Source organism: Cibotium barometz, chromosome 15 (genome assembly GCF_041138505.1).
Source record: "Cibotium barometz isolate CiBa-2024 chromosome 15, ASM4113850v1, whole genome shotgun sequence".
In the NCBI taxonomy this organism is placed as follows: domain Eukaryota; kingdom Viridiplantae; phylum Streptophyta; class Polypodiopsida; order Cyatheales; family Cibotiaceae; genus Cibotium; species Cibotium barometz.
The window spans coordinates 21,077,404-21,096,490 of record NC_141060.1 but is presented as its reverse complement, the minus strand read 5'-3'; positions in this window follow the sequence as shown (position 1 = coordinate 21,096,490).

The following is a 19,087-nucleotide window of genomic DNA, read 5'->3' as shown; positions in this document are numbered from 1 at the left end:
CATCCAATTCAAACTTAGAGACTTCATGAGCTCCACTGCATCATGTATGTCCCTCTTCAAAGTGTCCTCCTGTTCAGGAACAACAGCAGCTTCCCTTTCAGGATGTATACTCTCAATCTCTGGCATCTTCACAAACTTCTTCGGCTCTTCCTGTATTCCCATCTGCCTCAGACGCTTCACCTTCCACTCCTTCTCTCGAGCTACTCTGACAGCCTCCTCAAAGCTATCCAGGTTCTTCAGCTCCACCTTCAGACGGAGGGTTGGCTCCAGACCAGCCACAAACCGGTCTCTCTTTATCATCTGCGGGGGTACTTCAGGAATCAAAGCCTCACACCATAGACTCCACATTCTACCCAACTCTATCAGATACTGATCCACATCCTGACCGTCCTTCTGTTGAATGTTACACGACTCCTTCCACACTTCATTTGGACTCCTCACACGGGCAAACTGTGCCAAAAATGCAGCTCTGACTACACGGTACTCAGGATCCTGTTGATGAATGTTCCTGTGTGTAGTCACAAACATCTGTAGCCATGTTTTTGCAGCACCCTGCAAACAATAAGTCAAAATCTGAGAGAGGATCTCCGAGGTTGCCCTGTCTTTCATCAAGGCTGTAAACTCCATCTTCTCCAGAAACCTGACTGCACTCTCCTGTGGCAATCCCCAATACTCCAGAAAATCTTGAGCCATCTTTCCAAATCTTGCTTCACACAGCCCCTGTCTTCTTTCACAAACCAGAGGAAATTTGCTCCTCTGTGGAGGCACCAAAAAGTGATGGCACAGAAGCGGTAAAGCTGTTTACGCCCTTATAGGGTGCCACACTTCCACACATGCATATAAACACACCAGAACACCAGACCCAAGATGCATGAACAAGACTTATATTTCAGATCTGGCTGTCACAACTTGTACCCAAACAAACAAAGAAACAAAAAGAACTCTCTAGCACCACCAAACACCAGCCACAGCTAATCAAGAGAATTTACAACTCTGGCCTGAGTCTCCAGAAGATAGAAATCCACATAAGACCACACACACACCTTCTCCCTCTGGCCCTCTGTGCTGATCCTCTGTCAGCTACACTTCAAACCCAAGCTCTGCAATGCTATCAGCCCACCACCAAGCAGCAACACCTGTCTCTCTCTTCCAATCGGCACCCTGCTCTGTTCACTTTTGGCTTCACTTACTCCGTAGACTGACCAAGCTCTCCGCCTTCATACAAGGCGGCCACACTGCCTCACAGCATCGACCCTCCAGTCTCTCTGCTTTCGAAGCCACTGCCAGCCGTGCATCCAACCCTCTGCTCCTCTTCTTACACGTGCCCTCCACGTTGTCGTGCCATGGCATGTCTATGGTGTGAAACCATGCATGTGAGGCCATTAAATGCAAATCCAGATGCATGGGGTTAAGTACCACAGTGTACATGATATTCCCAGGGTAGCAGAAGTCCCTGAATCTGTGTACATATGGATGCATGGCGTGTGTGAAGGTTTTGCTTTTGAGGGCGTTGCCAGGTGTACAGGGTAGATGGCTTTTATTTTGAGCTTGTTACAGGCCTGTCCGGTGAGAGGTCAGTTGGGGATGGTTTCAGCTGCTTCGTCGTCTGAATTTGTGGGCGCGTCCAAATACAATGGGCACTCGTGAGTCAGTATTCGAAGGCATGAGGCATGGGCAATTAGAAAAGTAATGGCCAAAAGATTTGGTGTGAAAGCATTGTGTAGCCAAATAAAATATATATATATATATAATAAAGGTGGCCAACCTATAAAAGGGGCCACATGGCTGTTTGCGCTACTGCCAGTGCGAAGGGCCTCCAGAAGGTTGGCGTGGGTGATGCGCAGCTGACTGGGCAGCAGGAGAAAGGAGGTGATGCCGCTTCGTGGCCGGAGGGGGGGACTCTGGGAAAACCACGGTGTTAAAAAAAAAAAGGCGGGGAGGCTGCTGAAGCTTGGTACGTGAAGTCGCCGGGGGGGGGAGCTTGGAGTTGGTTATAGCGCTGAGGCGAGGAAGGGCCGCCTTATAGCTCTGGTGTGAGTGAAGATAGCGCTCTCTGGGGCAGCTGCAAGACGGAGCCAAGGGGAAGCCGGGGGGGGAACCACCTTGGGAAGAGGGCCCGATTTCTGCAGACAAGAAAGGTGTGGAAGGCGACTAGGTTTAAAAAGGCTGCAGTAGGGAAGCCGCCTTGGGATGAGTGCGTAGCTGCTAGCGCTGGAGGCTGGCGGCTGGCACGTAAAAAGGCAGCGAGCTGGGTCGTAGAGCAGTGAAAGAGTAGGGTTCGCCATGTGGAAAGAGATCGTCTGGCTGGGGAGGGGAATTAAGCAGAGACAGACGAGAGGAGTGACGGGTGTGTCGCTTTGTATGGAAGATGTAGTATTGACTCCAGCGTGTGCAGAGGAGAGTGATTGGGAAGCAGCAGCCACAAGGGCTGGGAGTTTGTTACAGTGCAGAGGCGAGCACAGAGTGTCGCAAGGCTGCTGGATCGCGCTGAAATGGTCCATAAGCAGAGCCATGCTGCTGCTATCGTGAAGATGTGGAGAGAAAGCCTGGGCTACATCAAGCTGCTGTTTTTTGTATGAGGAGGATGTATCTCTTTCTTGTGGAAGATATCAAGTTGTGCTGAAGCTATGTTATGGGCTGCCGGCATTTGTATATGCAGAAGATACGTATACCTTTGTATTTGATGATGTCTTGTGAGTTTTATTTGTTTTGTCTCATGAGTATTGTTGCATGTCAAACATATTGTACAAATATATAGCATATGTTATGTGAAGATCTTTCATGATGATGAAGCTTTGATGATGATATGTGAAGATGATGATGAGTTCTCTTGCCATAAGCCTTGTATTATCAGAGTCGAAGATGAGTGTGTCTTGTATGAGTTGTGGAGACAATCCCATTGAATGTATGCCTGAGACAAGAGATTGAGATAAAACCATGCTATACCTTGTTCTATGACAAGCTGAGAAGACATTTAATGCTTGGGATTTGAAGCTACTCTCATAGCCAGAAGTCTCGCACTTTCCCAGCGACACCGCCCACGTCACGACAGCTTTGGTGAACCCGACGTGAAACCGCTGGGGTGAGAGTGTGGTGAAATACACAGGGAAGCTATGGCTGAGAATCCTAAGGGACAGGGGGTTCATTTTGACCCTGGGGTTATGCAAATGTTTCAGATGTTTACTATGTATATGAAACAGCAGCAAGCGGCTGAGAGGGAGCAAATTTCCACGACTAAAGCACTGAAGTCAATCGTGAAAAAGGTGGATCAATTTGATGGTAAAGACATCACAAAGTACCTGCGCAATTACACAAAGGAAATGGAGCTATTTAGGGTGACTGGAGGAGGATATGGTTCGAAGTTTTGAGCTGGTATGTGTTCCCGAAATAAGAGAGCGCATAAGAAGATTATAGGTAGCACATGGTGGCAGAAATTGGGAGGAGTTCAAGCTTGCTTTGAAGGATGATTATTTCATGGAGGATTCCGAGGCAGGAGACTGTATACATCTTGAGACTGGCTGGGAAGAACTTGTGGATTCTCAATCTGTTCATGCCTACATTGCAAAATGCCAGAATAATGAGGCACAGGTAGAGGAAAAGCGTAAGAGGGAAAATGACGAAGGAGATGCCATGGATGATGGTTATGATGCTTCTATGAATGCTTTGTCATGTTTGTTTGATAGTGTTCAAGGTGTTGATATTGCTAATGATGTTATGGAGGATAGTGCATATGTGACCGGAAGTCGTACGAATGTTGTTTGCAGATGGTGGTTTTTGTTTGGAGTTTCTCTTTCAAGACAAGCAGGTTTTGTTAGAGGATCAGTTTAGTGAAGTTAATGTTTATGTGGATGAGTCTATTGCTCAAGACAGTGAGGATCTTGGGATGGCTCAGCTGTTTGATGATGATGAGTTTCTATTTGCAAACATCGGTAACCAACAATCTATGAATGAGGCTTCTTGCACTCTTGATGATGCTAGAGATGTGTTTTGTTTACATGACAAAGATGATGCTTTTGATGTTTATGCTATTGATGGACCGGGACATTTTGATGTAGCATCACACCTTGATTTTCTTGCACCAGTTTGCATAGATGCATGTGAAGCATGTAAAGGCTTTGATAGCATTTTGGTGGTGAAGATAGATGAGGAGGTAATATGCAAAAGAGCACAATGTGATGAATGGCTTGCTATGATGCCATTATGTGTATTTGAACCAAGGATATGCTATAAGTCAATGGAGCAGGCTCATGTGGAATGCAAATGGGTATTTGATCGTGGTATATGGATTGTTGGCAACCATGACAAATATATTTGGGGATTGAATGCAGAACAATGGTGGATAATCAGGAAGGCTTTGTTTTTTTTACTTGTTTGATATTTATGGATACCAAAGCTTGGTTTGAAACACTTTAAAGTGTTCCAAACATGGGGGTTGGCCAGATGACAGGTTCTTTTCGTTGATTAAAGTATGAAGATGACATTCAAATATATGTGGATCTTGAAGATGACATTCAGATATATGTGGATCTTGATGATGACTTGGCACATACCGGAGGATGTGCAGGTTTAGAGGGGGTGGATGTCATGCCATGGCACGTCTATGGTGTGAAACCATGCATGTGAGGCCATTAAATGCAAATCCAGATGCATGGGGTTAAGTACCACAGTGTACATGATATTCCGAGGGTAGCAGAAGTCCCTGAGTCTGTGTACATATGGATGCATGGCGTGTGTGAAGGTTTTGCTTTTGAGGGTGTTGCCAGGTGTACAGGGTAGATGGCTTTTATTTTGAGCTTGTTACAGGCCTGTCCGGTGAGAGGTCAGCTAGGGATGGTTTCAGCTGCTCCGTCGTCTGAATTTGTGGGCGCGTCCAAATACAATGGGCACTCGTGAGTCAGTATTCGAAGGCATGAGGCATGGGCAATTAGAAAAGTAATGGCCAAAAGATTTGGTGTGAAAGCATTGTGCAGCCAAATAAAATATATATATATATAATAAAGGTGGCCAACCTATAAAAGGGGCCACATGGCTGTTTGCGCTACTGCCAGCGAAGGGCCTCCAGAAGGTTGGCGTGGGTGATGCGCAGTTGACTGGGCAGCAGGAGAAAGGAGGTGATGCCGCTTCGTGGCCGGAGGGGGGGACTCTGGGAAAACCACGGTGTTAAAAAAAAAAGGCGGGGAGGCTGATGAAGCTTGGTACGTGAAGTCGCCGGGGGGGGGGGGGGGGGGGGAAGCTGGGAGTTGGTTATAGCGCTGAGGAGAGGAAGGGCCACCTTATAGCTCTGGTGTGAGTGAAGATAGCGCTCTCTGGGGCAGCTGCAAGACGGAGCCAAGGGGAAGCTGCAAGACGGAGCCAAGGGGGAACCGCCTTGGGAAGAGGGCCCGGGTTCTGCAGACAAGAAAGGTGTGGAAGGCGACTGGGTTGAAAAAGGCTGCAGTAGGGAAGCCGCCTTGGGATGAGTGCATAGCTGCTATAGCGCTGGAGGCTAGCGGCGGCTGGCACGTAAAAAGGCAGCGAGCTGGGGCGCAGAGCAGTGAAAGAGTAGGGTTCGCCGTGTGGAAAGAGATCGTCTGGCTGGGGAGGGGAATTAAGCAGAGATAGACGAGAGGAGTGAGGGGTGTGTCGCTTTGTATGGAAGATGTAGTATTGACTCCAGCGTGTGCAGAGGAGCGTGATTGGGAAGCAGCAGCCACAAGGGCTGGGAGTTTGTTACAGTGCAGAGGTGAGCACAGAGTGCCGCAAGGCTGCTGGATCGCGCCGAAATGGTCCATAAGCAGAGCCATGCTGCTGCTGTCGTGAAGATGTGGAGAGAAAGCCTGGGCTACATCAAGCTGCTGTTTTTTGTATGAGGAGGATGTATCTCTTTCTTGTGGAAGATATCAAGTTGTGCTAAAGCTATGTTATGGGCTGCCGGCATATGTATATGCAGAAGATACGTATACCTTTGTATTTGATGATGTCTTGTGAGTTTTATTTGTTTTGTCTCATGAGTATTGTTGCATGTCAAACATATTGTACAAATATATAGCATATGTTATGTGAAGATCTTTCATGATGATGAAGCTTTGATGATGATATGTGAAGATGATGATGAGTTCTCTTGCCATAAGCCTTGTATTATCAGAGTCGAAGATGAGTGTGTCTTGTATGAGTTGTGGAGCAATCCCATTGAATGTATGCCTGAGACAAGAGATTGAGATAAAACCATGCTATACCTTGTTCTATGACAAGCTGAGAAGACATTTAATGCTTGGGATTTGAAGCTACTCTCACAGCCAGAAGTCTCGCACTTTCCCAGCGACACCGCCCACATCACGACAACGTTCACCAGCCCGTCAGCTGTTCTTCTCTTCCAGGCGGCCCCCTCTCGCACTTCGGTCACCACCAGCCAAAAACCATACCCGCAGCCACAGCCTCTTCTCTGTTGCAGCACATCACTCACGTCCAGCAGTCCACCAGCCCTACTAGTTTCCCTAGGCGGCCTCTCTGCAAGTTGCCAGCTGCTACCCGCTGTTGTGCCAACACCTCAAAGGTGGCCAGTAGCTCTGCGCCAACCACTACTTTCCTTTTACAAGGCGGCCACCATCTCAGGAACCGCCAGTCTTCAATTTTCTCCTCGTGCTGGTAAGCCACGCCTATTATGAGTCCGTCGACCCTTAGCTTCACCACAAACCCGCTTCTCTTCTTGTGCTTCAGCTACTTCAAACCCACACGTTGGCACTCTTCTCTTCACACGGGCATCCAGCCCTTCTGCTGCTCTCCTATCATCAGCCCAAGGCGGCTCCTACAAGGCGGCTACCAGTCCTTGTCTTGCCTTCGCTCACTAGCTGCCAACACTCAAGCTTACCAGGCTTCTCTTCTTACACTGTCAGCCCATCACCAAACCGACTAGCCGCTCCAGCTAGCCTGGCGTCGACGTTGTCAGTCGCCCCACCCGCTTCACGTCGCTACACCAACAGCCGCCTTCCTTTCACATCGGCCCTCTAGTCGCCCGCAGCCACGAACACACGAACATCAACGCTTCCCTTGTCTCCTTCTTGCAGCTGCGCCCCAGCGCTTCTTTTGCTCTGTCCTGCAGCTATGCCAGAGAGCTCCCCCTCGTACAAAGCGATCACTTCTTTTTTTCTACAGCCACGCCGACTCCCTTGCTTCGCCAACCTTCTACAGCCTGCGGCGCTGGCAGTAAGGTTGGCTGCTATGTGGCCATTGCTTTAGTTGGCTATATTTATATTATATTATATTTTCATTTTGCTTAAAATCCAATGGATGGCCACCCATATTGCTTTCACACCAATCTCAAGCTACATTGGCCACTTCATCTTATTTGCTCATGCTTCCATAAATACTTCCAAATGCAATCTTCCAGGTGCCCATTGTACTTGGGGACACGTACACACTACAAGCTATCAAGCAGCTGATTTCATCTCCAGCGGGCCTCCAGTAGACCACGTCCAAACAGGCCTGTACGTGCTCACATCAATACCATCTACTCTGTACACCTGGCAATACTCTCAAAAGCAAAATCTTCACACACGCCATGCACACGTATGTACACATTATCAGCCTCTATTTTTGTCCACACAACGGCCTTCATCTCCATCAATTCTCCTCCAACCTCCTTCATCAATCATCATCCTTCATTGTCCTATATCAAACGACAAAGACAAACCTCCAACCTCCTTCATCTCCATCAAAGATAACGACAACCTCCTTCATCTCCATCTCCTACGACCAACGTCAATTTGTTTTCCTAGTATTTTTATCTCTTTTGTGCTTCCTTCTCCTTTTGTTATTTGGTTCTCTTGGTTTCATTCTTGCAGAACTCCTTGCTTTGTTTTTTCATGATAGAAACGTTATGGTGAATTGAAAACCTATGACTCCTCGCATTATGGTGAATCGACTCACCACAATGCGAGGAAGACTATTTTAATTCGTTTGGCACCTCCACTCTCAGTATGGGTACATGAGAAGTATCTTTATTTGTAATTCACCATAACGTGAGAGGCGGCACCAAAGGATGCAAAAGTCCTCATGTAGCGGTGAATCGATTCACCATAACGCGAGCGAAGGTCCCATAGGAAGCACAATATGCCTCCTCGTATTATGGTGAATCGATTCACCATAATGCGCGAAGAGGTCCTTGACGAAGCTGCAATTTTATTTGCGTTAGGGAAAATAGATTCACTACAATGCGAGGAGGAATACCTGGCTTCCTCTGGCATGTCCTCTCGCGTTATGTTGAATCCACTCACCACACAGAGATTTGGTATTTAAGACCGACTGTCTCTTGATTCATTGCTTGAACTAATAATTTCCATGTCTTATCTACACCCTTGAATTTAGCCATGGCGCAAGTTCAAGTCGAGTTTGATGTGGACGAAGAGATTAAAGAAACACCTGCAACTCTGTTGTATGACTTCCTCTACAAATGTGGACGTCATGATTTGCACCCTTCAATTTCGTTGATATTCAATTGCGATTTTTCTCTGGAAAATACACTTTCTAGCCATCCCGAATACTTTGAAGAGGCAAAGCAAGAGTTTGATGAGCTCACAAATAAAGATACAGTGATGATTGATGGGAAAAACTACATTCATTTTAATCTCAAGGTGTCGCCGGAGAAGAAGCAAGGTTAAATAGGGATTGGCACAAGGTACCATGTGATAAGAAGAGAGCTTTGCCATGCCCTTTTCACAAAAGAAAATGCCGCTTGATGGAATACTTATGCCTTCTTATGCTTCTTGCACATGAACGTGCAATTAACAGATGAAGAATGTACAGAGCCGCATGCGACAAATGAAAGTCAAGACACGGTTTCTCGTCAAGCTAGTCCCACCGTTGAGGATGTTGCTGAAGAGGAGGACACTCCTCATGTGATTGAGGAGTTTAATGTTGAAGAAGAGAGGAAGCTCACTGTGGCGGTTGATATTGAGGCACTGAGAGAACAAAACACTGACGTAGGCTAGCATGTGGTGATTGAATCAGATGAGTTCTCCCCCATTCCAACGCCATTGCTCCCCTCCTACCAAGTAGGAGATTCAGAGTATATATTGCTGACAGACATACAACATGTATTTAACTTAAGGGAGGAGGACCATTGCATAGCCTTCATAGCCCAAAATCTGGAGGTTGATGACAATTTTGTAGATGATGATGGGATAGATAAGTACTTACTAGTGGATAGCCATGTGAAAGACACCGAGTTCTTGTCTGCTGTAGAGCAGCACTAAAGATGATCTATGCTGATGCCCTTAAATATGAAGGAAAAGATGCCACAGAGGAAGAGCTACAAGAAGCAAAGGAAAGACTGAATATTACCAACATGGGAGAGTTTAGGGATGTGCCAAGTAAGACAGCAAAAATCGTTCCTAGTTCGAGCACTAATTTATGGCAAGGCGCCTTGCTTGAAGCAGATGAGAACCAAGAGGTTATTTTCTTTTGTTGTGTTTTCATACTTTTGTTGCGGATTTGGCTTTATCAACTTTGTCCTGGATTGTTTGGTGATGTTGTTTCTGGACTAATGCTCCTTTATTTTTTCAGTTGGAAATATATGAAGACACATTCCTCAAATTTGCTTCAGGCAAGCGTATGGCGGGATTGGGCCATGATTCGACACTAGGAACATATATACATCGCCTAAAATTCCCTCAAATTGTAATATTTCACGCTAGCTTCTCCAAGGACAATGCAAGTTTTCCTTTGATGGGGTGATAAAGACTATCCAGGTATCTAGGTGGCTATCACTTAAGGCTGAATGCAAACAAGGCAATACTTCTGGAGCGGCAAGCAGCTGTTCGATTTTTTGGGGAGGGACCAGGAGTATATTCATTGAGATGTAAATATTATTTAACATATGCTGCTTACGGCTTGGCATGTGGAATCACAAATCCTAATCTGTTGAGTGATTGCGGGAAGAAGCATCTTCTTAGAACATCAAGGCCAATGGTCCCTGTTGTGCCATTGATAGAGGAAGAAGAAGATGTTGTAGAAACTTCATCAAAAAGGGCTCGCTGGGGGATGTCTCTGCTCCACAACAATAGATTTAAATTGTTCCAGTTGTTAAGAAGTTTCTTCAAATTTCTCGATACTCTTCTTGCTTACCATTAAAAACTATGAAATGTATATATATTGAAAACATTTGTATGGGACATAGATGAAAGCTCTTGTTCTTTTAAAATCTTTTGAAGTTACATCATTGTTTTATAATATGTATTTCAATGATCAATTTTCTTCCACAGTCTGCCCTGTCTTTGTCGTTGTCTTAGCCATTCAGTATGAATCTGCCTCCCCTATGAGAGGAGACATATATTGATCGTCTCCGTTCAGCTTGCATCTCTCTTATCGCACATGACACAGCTGATTTAGACTGTTTGATCTTCACACGAGCCCTCACTTAAATCCGTCTATACCACCACTGACATAGTTGCTTCATGGGATTACTTTTCTTCACTCCTCCTCCATGTTGAGTGGCTCTTTGATAGGCACAACATGCTTGCCAATGAGATCTTTCCATGCCTTGGGTAGACCAAATCCCAAGGCTTCCACACTCTTTCGCAAAAAAGGGTCCATGTGCATGCAAAATGTGCTACAAATGCTCAACAACAACAAGACATTTAGTATCGTACAATATATTTTGAACAACAATAAAAACTCAAAGCTGTAGGTATTCAAGTAATAACCATGTATTGTGTCAAGTTTGTCGCACCCCATGCCTTTTCATAGCTAGTGTAGAACTCTATCACAACTATCTCAAATTTCTCAACATCCCCATCTTCAAACCTGGCTTTTTGCCAAAGGTGCTAGGCGATCAAGTGCCAACCACGCTTTGACCTTTGCCACCCTTGCTTGTCCTGAAGAGCCTCGATCAAGTACAGCTACAGGAAGCTTTCTCCACACCTCAAAATCTGTACCCAGGTGACCTCTCTGGGTATGATTAGATAAGAACTTTCTGGCTTTTGCACCTCCAAAACATGGTTGTGTCTTCCCTGATCTTTTTAAGTCCTTCTCAATCTTCACTTGACCACAATGTAAACCTACATCTGAAAGCACTTGCTCTATTTTTTTTAATAGTTCTTTCACTCTCTAATGTTGGTTTCATGATCCATGCAAATTCAATGTACATGTAGATTAGTTTCTCAATTATTCTAACCAGCGCATGCAAAACACAAATATGAACTCTGATCAAAGGGATAGCAAGAATTGGATCCCAATTAGGATCCACTCCTAGAGCATCACAATTTGGGGCTTGACACCTATTACTGTTTGCATTTAGGCATTTCCATTCTCTCTCTTTTTCTCCTTTGGAGACACCTCGTTCGGCCATGCAATACAGGCAAGGATACTTGGCCATTGCTCCTTGGGAAATACCAAACATGCATTTCAAGGTTTTAAGATCTGCAGCCAGGTGCCATTCAACTCATGTTCACCATATCCTTCTATATAAAGCTTTTTGCCGTTTGACTGCACTACAAGACACTGCTGCCATATATGCGTTCAATACACACGATAAGTTACGGGCGCGTGTATGGTCACGCATGTATATGAGTAGTATCGGGCGCGTGTATATTGGCATCTAAATTCGCGTGTATACTGGTTTCAGAAACGCATGTATCAGCGCGTGTATATACATGCAATTATACACGCTTTATTACACGCGAGAACTTTATTAAGAAAAACTCCATTCCTTTACAAAATTAAAAACTATTTTCTTTAAACCATCTCATAGTACATTACAGTATATATCATTACACAATCCCACTACATGCATTTACAACAATGAAATATATTCAAAAATAAATCATGAGATGATAATTAAAAGACAACATATACAATAGAAATGTCATCAATTTAGAACGATACAGTGATGGATTGGTTAGGGTTCGATCTTATCTTCAATAAGATCCATCCTTGCCAAACGATCAACATAAATATCCATTTGATCAATTTGTAAGGCTACGATTAAATTTATTCCACTATCGATATTCTGTCCATTTGATAATGGTATGGATGCCCTGATCATCCTCATCAACATCACCATCATCCTCAATGGTAGGGTCATTCTCATGATCATGAGAAATGGCACACTCATCCTCATTATCATGATCATCTCTTATTTCTTAATCATCGATCACAACATCTTCATTGGCATGTTCGACATCATCTTCATTGCGGCTTGTTACATCCTCCATATGCTCCATATCAGTGAATGTATTATACATCACTTTGGAACGTGGTGCAATAGGGATAACGTACCACCATTTAATGTCATGCACCATTGGCAGATAGATAACCTACTCAAATACACATACTGCAGTAATTAATTAGCATATCAAAAGTTAAGGGATACGCGAGCTTAGATATATATGTACATGAAACACATTAGTAAAAAAATGCATACCTGCTCACATTATTGTGGTAATACGAGCCTATCTTTCTTTGTTTTGCCAAAACTTTGTAGAGTCAATAGTTACATAGCCACTTGCATGGCGTTTTATCGTTGCATTAGGCCCTTTTTCCACCACGTTCATTTGCCATTTGACATCCAGAACATACACAAAGAAGCGACGAAAGTCAAGCCTAAATATGTCTTGAATTGTGCCATAATAATCATCCATTTTTCCATTAGCTCCCTCAAAGCTACTAATGACACCGCAATCTTGTGTATTCCTCTTTTCATCAATTCTTTGTGTTCGAAAATGCTTGCCTTCACACCATATAGCATTGAACATAGTGCATTGGACCAAAATAGAAGCAATATTTGTGTAAGCAATGTGAATAAATATTAAAAGCAAATCACTTACAACTAATGCAAAACATTAGTTCTATGTACCTTTAACATGCATCCTTGTGCATACTCCCATTCTTCCATCTCGTGATATGTAGCCCCTCACCGCTCTCTGCTCTCTCCATTTCCTCATGCAACCAATCAACATGGATATCATTCGGAAGTGTTGCTAGATGCTTAGGGTACGCCTTACGAGAGCCATGTTGCCTCCGAAAGAGAGCTCTTTCTGCTTGCCTTTTTGTCTTTGCATCCTCATATCTTGTAACCCATCTGCTCATCACATCACTATTAAGGATGCAAGTGAAATTGAGATCATCAATCAATGTTCTGTCAATTACTTTACTCTGTCCTTTTCCTTGAGGCACAATAGAGGTCATCCTCAAGTCCTCTTCATTGCTCCATAGTCGTGGCAAAGAGCTGTCCACCTGACTAAGAAATTCTAAAATATATACAAGAGACTCTTCTATCAACCAACCCTCGGCCATGCTTCCTTCGGGCCTTGCACTTTGCCTCACAAAGTCTTTTAAGGTCTTCATGAAGCGCTCTAGGAAGAACATCCAACGTGCATGCATAGTGCCACATAAAGCAATTTCGTCCACTAAATGCACAATGAGATGTAGTTGACTTATGAGAATGGTTCACGGAAAAGTCTCCTCTACCAAACAAACCACCTCCACTGCCATAACACGCGCATCATCCAACGTGGCTGGATCAATTGCTTTGGAACTAACATATCTGAAAAATAAATGAATAGTATGTTATACCTCATGCAGGTTCATTTTGCAAGGTATAATGAAGGGTGATCTGACATGGGTTCTACATACCTCACAAGCTCACCTATCTTATAAATACATTTTTTCAAACTCTTAATTACACAATGGTCGATGCTAGTAGGTAGTATGAACTACGCACATAAGAGCACATGTATGTATGGTTTATGGCATTACAAAATTTAATTTCAATGTACAAGACTTGGAAAACACATCGCGATTACGATGACGCATTGTCTCATCCTCACCAGAACTGCTTGAGGAGGTTGATGACAACCTATGTATAAAAGAGCAAACACAAAATCATAATCAGTTTTTAATGAAAGTATAAAAATTTCTATAAATCGCGTGTCTATATCCTTAAAATTACGTGTATCAGCGCCTCTACATCCTTCAAATTACATGTATAAACGCGGCTACATCCTAAAATCGTGTGTATATACGCGGCTACATCTTAAAATCCTTCAAATTACGTGTATCAGCGCCTCTACATCCTAAAATCGCGTGTATATATGCGGCTACATCTTAAAATCGCGTGTATAAATGCGGTTGCATTATTATACACGCGAAAATACACGCGCTGTTACACGTGACGATCTATCTATACCTAAAATAACCCGTTGCCTTCTCCAAGAAAACATTTTCAAACTAAGATTTCCTCTCCTTTGTCGTCGCCTCTTCCAACAGAGCACTAAACCTGAGTGCAAGGAGCAGACAAGGAGGAGACACAAGGAGCAGACACGGGTGAAGGAAACCAGCCAAAAAGAAGACTCACTTTTTTAGAGGTGAGTCAGTTTGTCCTTTGTCTTGTCTCTTTCCTTCCATTTGTTTATGCGATTGTCTCTTTTCTTTATGCGATTGTCTCCATCCTTCTCTGGTAGTACTTTTGTGAACGATTGTGACAGTGGGGTTTTTTTATAAAGATGATTTGTCGGTGGTGGTCGGTCGCTTTCAAATTTTTTTTTTTTGCGCAGGCCGCGTTTAGGAACGCGTGTATGTCTGCACAAACGTTCACGCGCATATACACGCATTTTTGGACAGTTGTATACACGTGACTGTGTTTCACCCATGCTTACGATCCAAGTTCTTCAGAGAGATGATCCCATCTGCATATGGCTTGCCTTCACACAAAATCATATGTGCTAGCTTGCATTTGTGCTTTGATAAAATCATTTATATACTTTTATTTTTGCAGATTCTTCATGGATCCAGGTTCTTTATCTGATCCATTTGCGTACGGCACTTGGATGATGGAGATGCTAAATCATTTTGGGCGCCATTCTGGTCCAGTTGAGCTTACAGAGTACATGTATGCCCATCCCCCTCCTGGATTGCTTGGTATCTATACCCCGCCCCCGAGTATCCATGTCACTCCACTGCCGTCTATGCCTGCGAGTTTGACGAGACGGCATGCAGCTTCTCCTTTTCCATGCCCATCGAGGAGACATACCCCGTCCCAGACACACTCACGCACACCCTCCCAGGCACCGTCACGTCAGGGCTCATAGCCACCATCACGTACTCCCTCACAGCCATAGTCACGTAGACAATCCCCCAGTCGTGACTCCACCCGCAGTACAGAGGAGAGAAAATGCCGCAGTAGAAAGAGTGGGAGTGGGAGGATGTGGCATGCGCTTTGGTGGGGGAGGTAGTAGGGCACGCGGTGAGAGAGGAGATAGAGGGAGAAGAGTTAGAGGAGACAGTGAGGATGAGGAGGAGGTGAGAGAGGTGGAGGGAGTGATCTGCTATGATGTGACAGATAGGGGCGGGGTAGTGATGGATGCGAGGGGGAAAGAGGTAATGGAGTACATGCGTGGGGTAGTTTCAAACTTGTATAGAAATTGTTTTATTAGATTTAAAGATCAAAATAGCCGATTAGTTGGGGAGGTGATAGATGTTGTACATAGTCGGTACCCCAATCCCCCACATGCGACATTCTCGGATGTATGGGGAAGGACGCGAATAAGGGAGATCTTAAGTAATAAAAGATCTCACCTTAAGAAACTCGCGTGTACGATGATGGGCTAAATGTAGCTGCGGGTGGCTATCCTGCCGAGAAACCTCCACTGCGCACAAACGCAAGTGGAAGGAGGCAAAGAAACGAGGAGAGGGTGGCGTGAAGAGCAGGCAGCATGTGGAGGCACGACGGATCCAGATGGAGACCATTGGATCTTTGCATTTCGGATCTGGTGGCGTCGAGTCATGGGAGGCAGAGTTCGTAAGTATCTTGCCACTTTATTTGATTGTTTACTTAATTCATTGATTCTATGATTGTTTTAATCTTACAAATTGTGTTGATTATGATACAGTGTGACGGGTTATGGGGAGGAAGCCCACAGCCCACGATATTGGGTATGCTCGCCGGCATAGCACACGTGACACGTGGGCCCTCTTCAGAGCGGATGGACGTATTACGGACGCGCAGTTTGAGATGGCCATGAGACCATACGGTCGACAAGTACTTGAAAACTATAAACGAATGATTTTGGTTTATTGAATTGGATATATATATACTTATATACTATATATTACTTGAACAGGCACAAGCAGCTCCTACACCTGCTGATGATCCTACCCCACTGATGATCCACCCGCCCGCCACCACTGCTCCTGTTGGACGTGAGCACTACTCATCGGACATTCCGACCGATGTGAGCTCATCTGATCATGGAGGGAGCAGCAAGTCATCATCTGGGTTTGAGTAGTACTCAGACTTATAGTATCACATTCCATATTGAGGATGTGGTTGTATATATATTTTTGTAACTGAAGCCATGGGCTACTTCGACATATGGACTCCCTTGTATATATGTGCACATAAAATTTTGACAGTAATATTGAATCGTGAATTGATAGTATTGCATTCATGTCTGTCTTGAATCGTGTATTTGACAATGTATGCATTCATGTCGTTCTTGAATCGTGTAATGACAATGCACTAAATCTTCCTCGTGGATGGTGCAATGCACCCAAAAAAATTTCAAAGAGTGCTATTGGGTGCTCGAATGCTGGAACAGCATTCAGGTACCGAATAGCACTCTCTGGATTTTTTTTTGCTCTCTGTGCGCGTGTATAGACGCGTCAACTCTGCAAAAGTCACGTGTATATACGTGGATACTCTGTGAAATGCGTGTGTATAAGCGCAGCTAAACTGACAAAACACATGTATACACCCTCTTATTTGCACAATGGTCGATGCTAGTGGTAGTATGAACTGCGCACATAAGAGCACATGTATGTATGGTTTATGGCATTACAAAATTTAATTTCAACGTACAAGAAGACTTGGAAAACACATCGCGATTACGATGACGTATTGTCTCATCCTTACCAGAAGTGCTTGAGGAGGTTGATGACATCCTATGTACAAAAGAGCAAACACAAAATCATAATCAGTTTTTAATGAAAGTATGATAATTTCTATAAATCGCGTGTAACGGCGCGTCTATATCCCAAAAATTGGGAGGTATCAGCGCGTCTACATCCTTAAAATTGCGTGTATAAATGCAACTACATCCTAAAATCACGTGTATATACGCAGCTACATCCTTAAAATTGCATGTATAAACACGGTTGCATTATTATACACGCGCTGTTACACGCGACGACCTGTCTATACCTAAAATAACCTGTTGCCTTCTCCAAAAAAACATTTTCAAACTAAGATTTCCTCTCCTTCGTCGCCTCCTCTTTCAACAGAGCACTAAACCTAAGTGCAAGGAGCAGACAAGGAGCAGACACGGTTGAGGAAAACCAGCCAAAAAGATGACTCGCTTTTCAAAGGTGAGTCAGTTTGTCCTTTGTCCTGTCTCTTTCCTTCCATTTGTTTATGCGATTGTCTCTTTTCTTTATGCGATTGTCTCCGTCCTTCTCTGGTAGTACTTTTGTGAACGATTGTGACAGTGGGCTTTTTTTATAAGGACGATTTGTCGGTGGTCGGTTGCTTTCAAATTTTTTTTGCGCAAGCCGCGTGTAGGAACGCGTGTATGTCTGCGTGTACCCTGTTTGCACAGACGTTCACGCGCATATACACGCGTTTTTGGACGGGTGTATACACGCGACTATGTTTCACCCATGCTTGCAATCCAGGTTCTTCAGAGAGATGATCCCATCTGCATATGGCTTGCCTTCACAAAATCATATGTGCTAGCTTGCATTTGTGCTTTGATAAAATCATGTATATACTTTTATTTTTGTAGATTCTTCATCGATCGAGGTTCTTCATCCGATCCATTTGCGTACAGCACTTGGATGATGGAGATGCTAAATCATCTTGGACGCCATTCTGGTCGAGTTGAGCTTACAAAGTACATGTATGCCCATCCCCCTCCTGGATTGCCTGGTATCTACACCCCGCCCTCGAGTATCCATGTCACTCCACTGCCATCTATGCCTGCGAGTCCGACGAGACGGCATGCAGCTTCTCCTTTTCCACGCCCATCGAGAAGACATATCCTATCCCAGACACACTCACGCACACCCTCCCAGGCACCGTCTCACGTCAGGGCTCACAGCCACCATCACGTACTCCCTCACAGCCACAGTCATGTAGACAATCCCCCAGCCGCTCGTGACTGCACCCGCAGTACAGGAGAGCAAACACCGCAGTAGGAAGAGTGGGAGTGGAGGATGTGGCGGGTGCTTTGGTGGGGGAGGTAGTAGGGCACGTGGTGAGAGAGGAGATAGAGGGAGAAGAGTTAGAGGAGACAGTGAGGATGAGGAGGAGGTGAGAGAGGTGGAGGGAGTGATCTACTATGATGTGACAGATAGGGGCGGGGTAGTGATGGATGGGAGCGGGAAAGAGGTAATGGAGTACATGCGTGGGGTAGTTTCAAACTTGTATAGAAATTATTTTATTAGATTTAAAGATCAAAATAGCCAATTAGTTGGGGAGGTGATAGATGTTGTACATAGTCGGTACCCCAATCCCCCACATGTGACATTCTCGGATGTATGGGGAAGGACGCGAATAAGGGAGATCTTAAGTAATAAAAGATCTCACCTTAAGAAACTCGCGTACAATGATGGCCTAAATGTAGCTGCGGGTGGCTATCGTGCTGAGAAACCTGCCACACTGCGCACAAACACGAGTGGAAGGAGGCAAAAAAACGAGCAGAGGGTGGCGTGAAGAGCAGGCAACATGTGGAGGCACGACGGATCCAGATGGAGACCATTGGATCTTCGCATTTTGGATCTGGCAACGTCGAGTCATGGAGGCAGAGCTCGTAAGTATCTTGCCACTTTATTTGATTGTTTACTTAATTCATTGATTCTATGATTGCTTTAATCTTACAAATTGTGTTGATTATGATACAGCGACGACGGGTTATGGGGAGAAAGCCCACAGCCCACGATATTGGGTATGCTTGGTTGCCGGCATAGTAGACGTGACACGTGGGCCCTCTTCAGAGCCGAGGGACGTATTACGGATGCACAGTTTGAGATAGCCATGAGACCATACGGTGGACAGGTACTTGAAAACTCTAAACGAATGATTTTGGTTTATTGAACTACATATATATATACTTATATA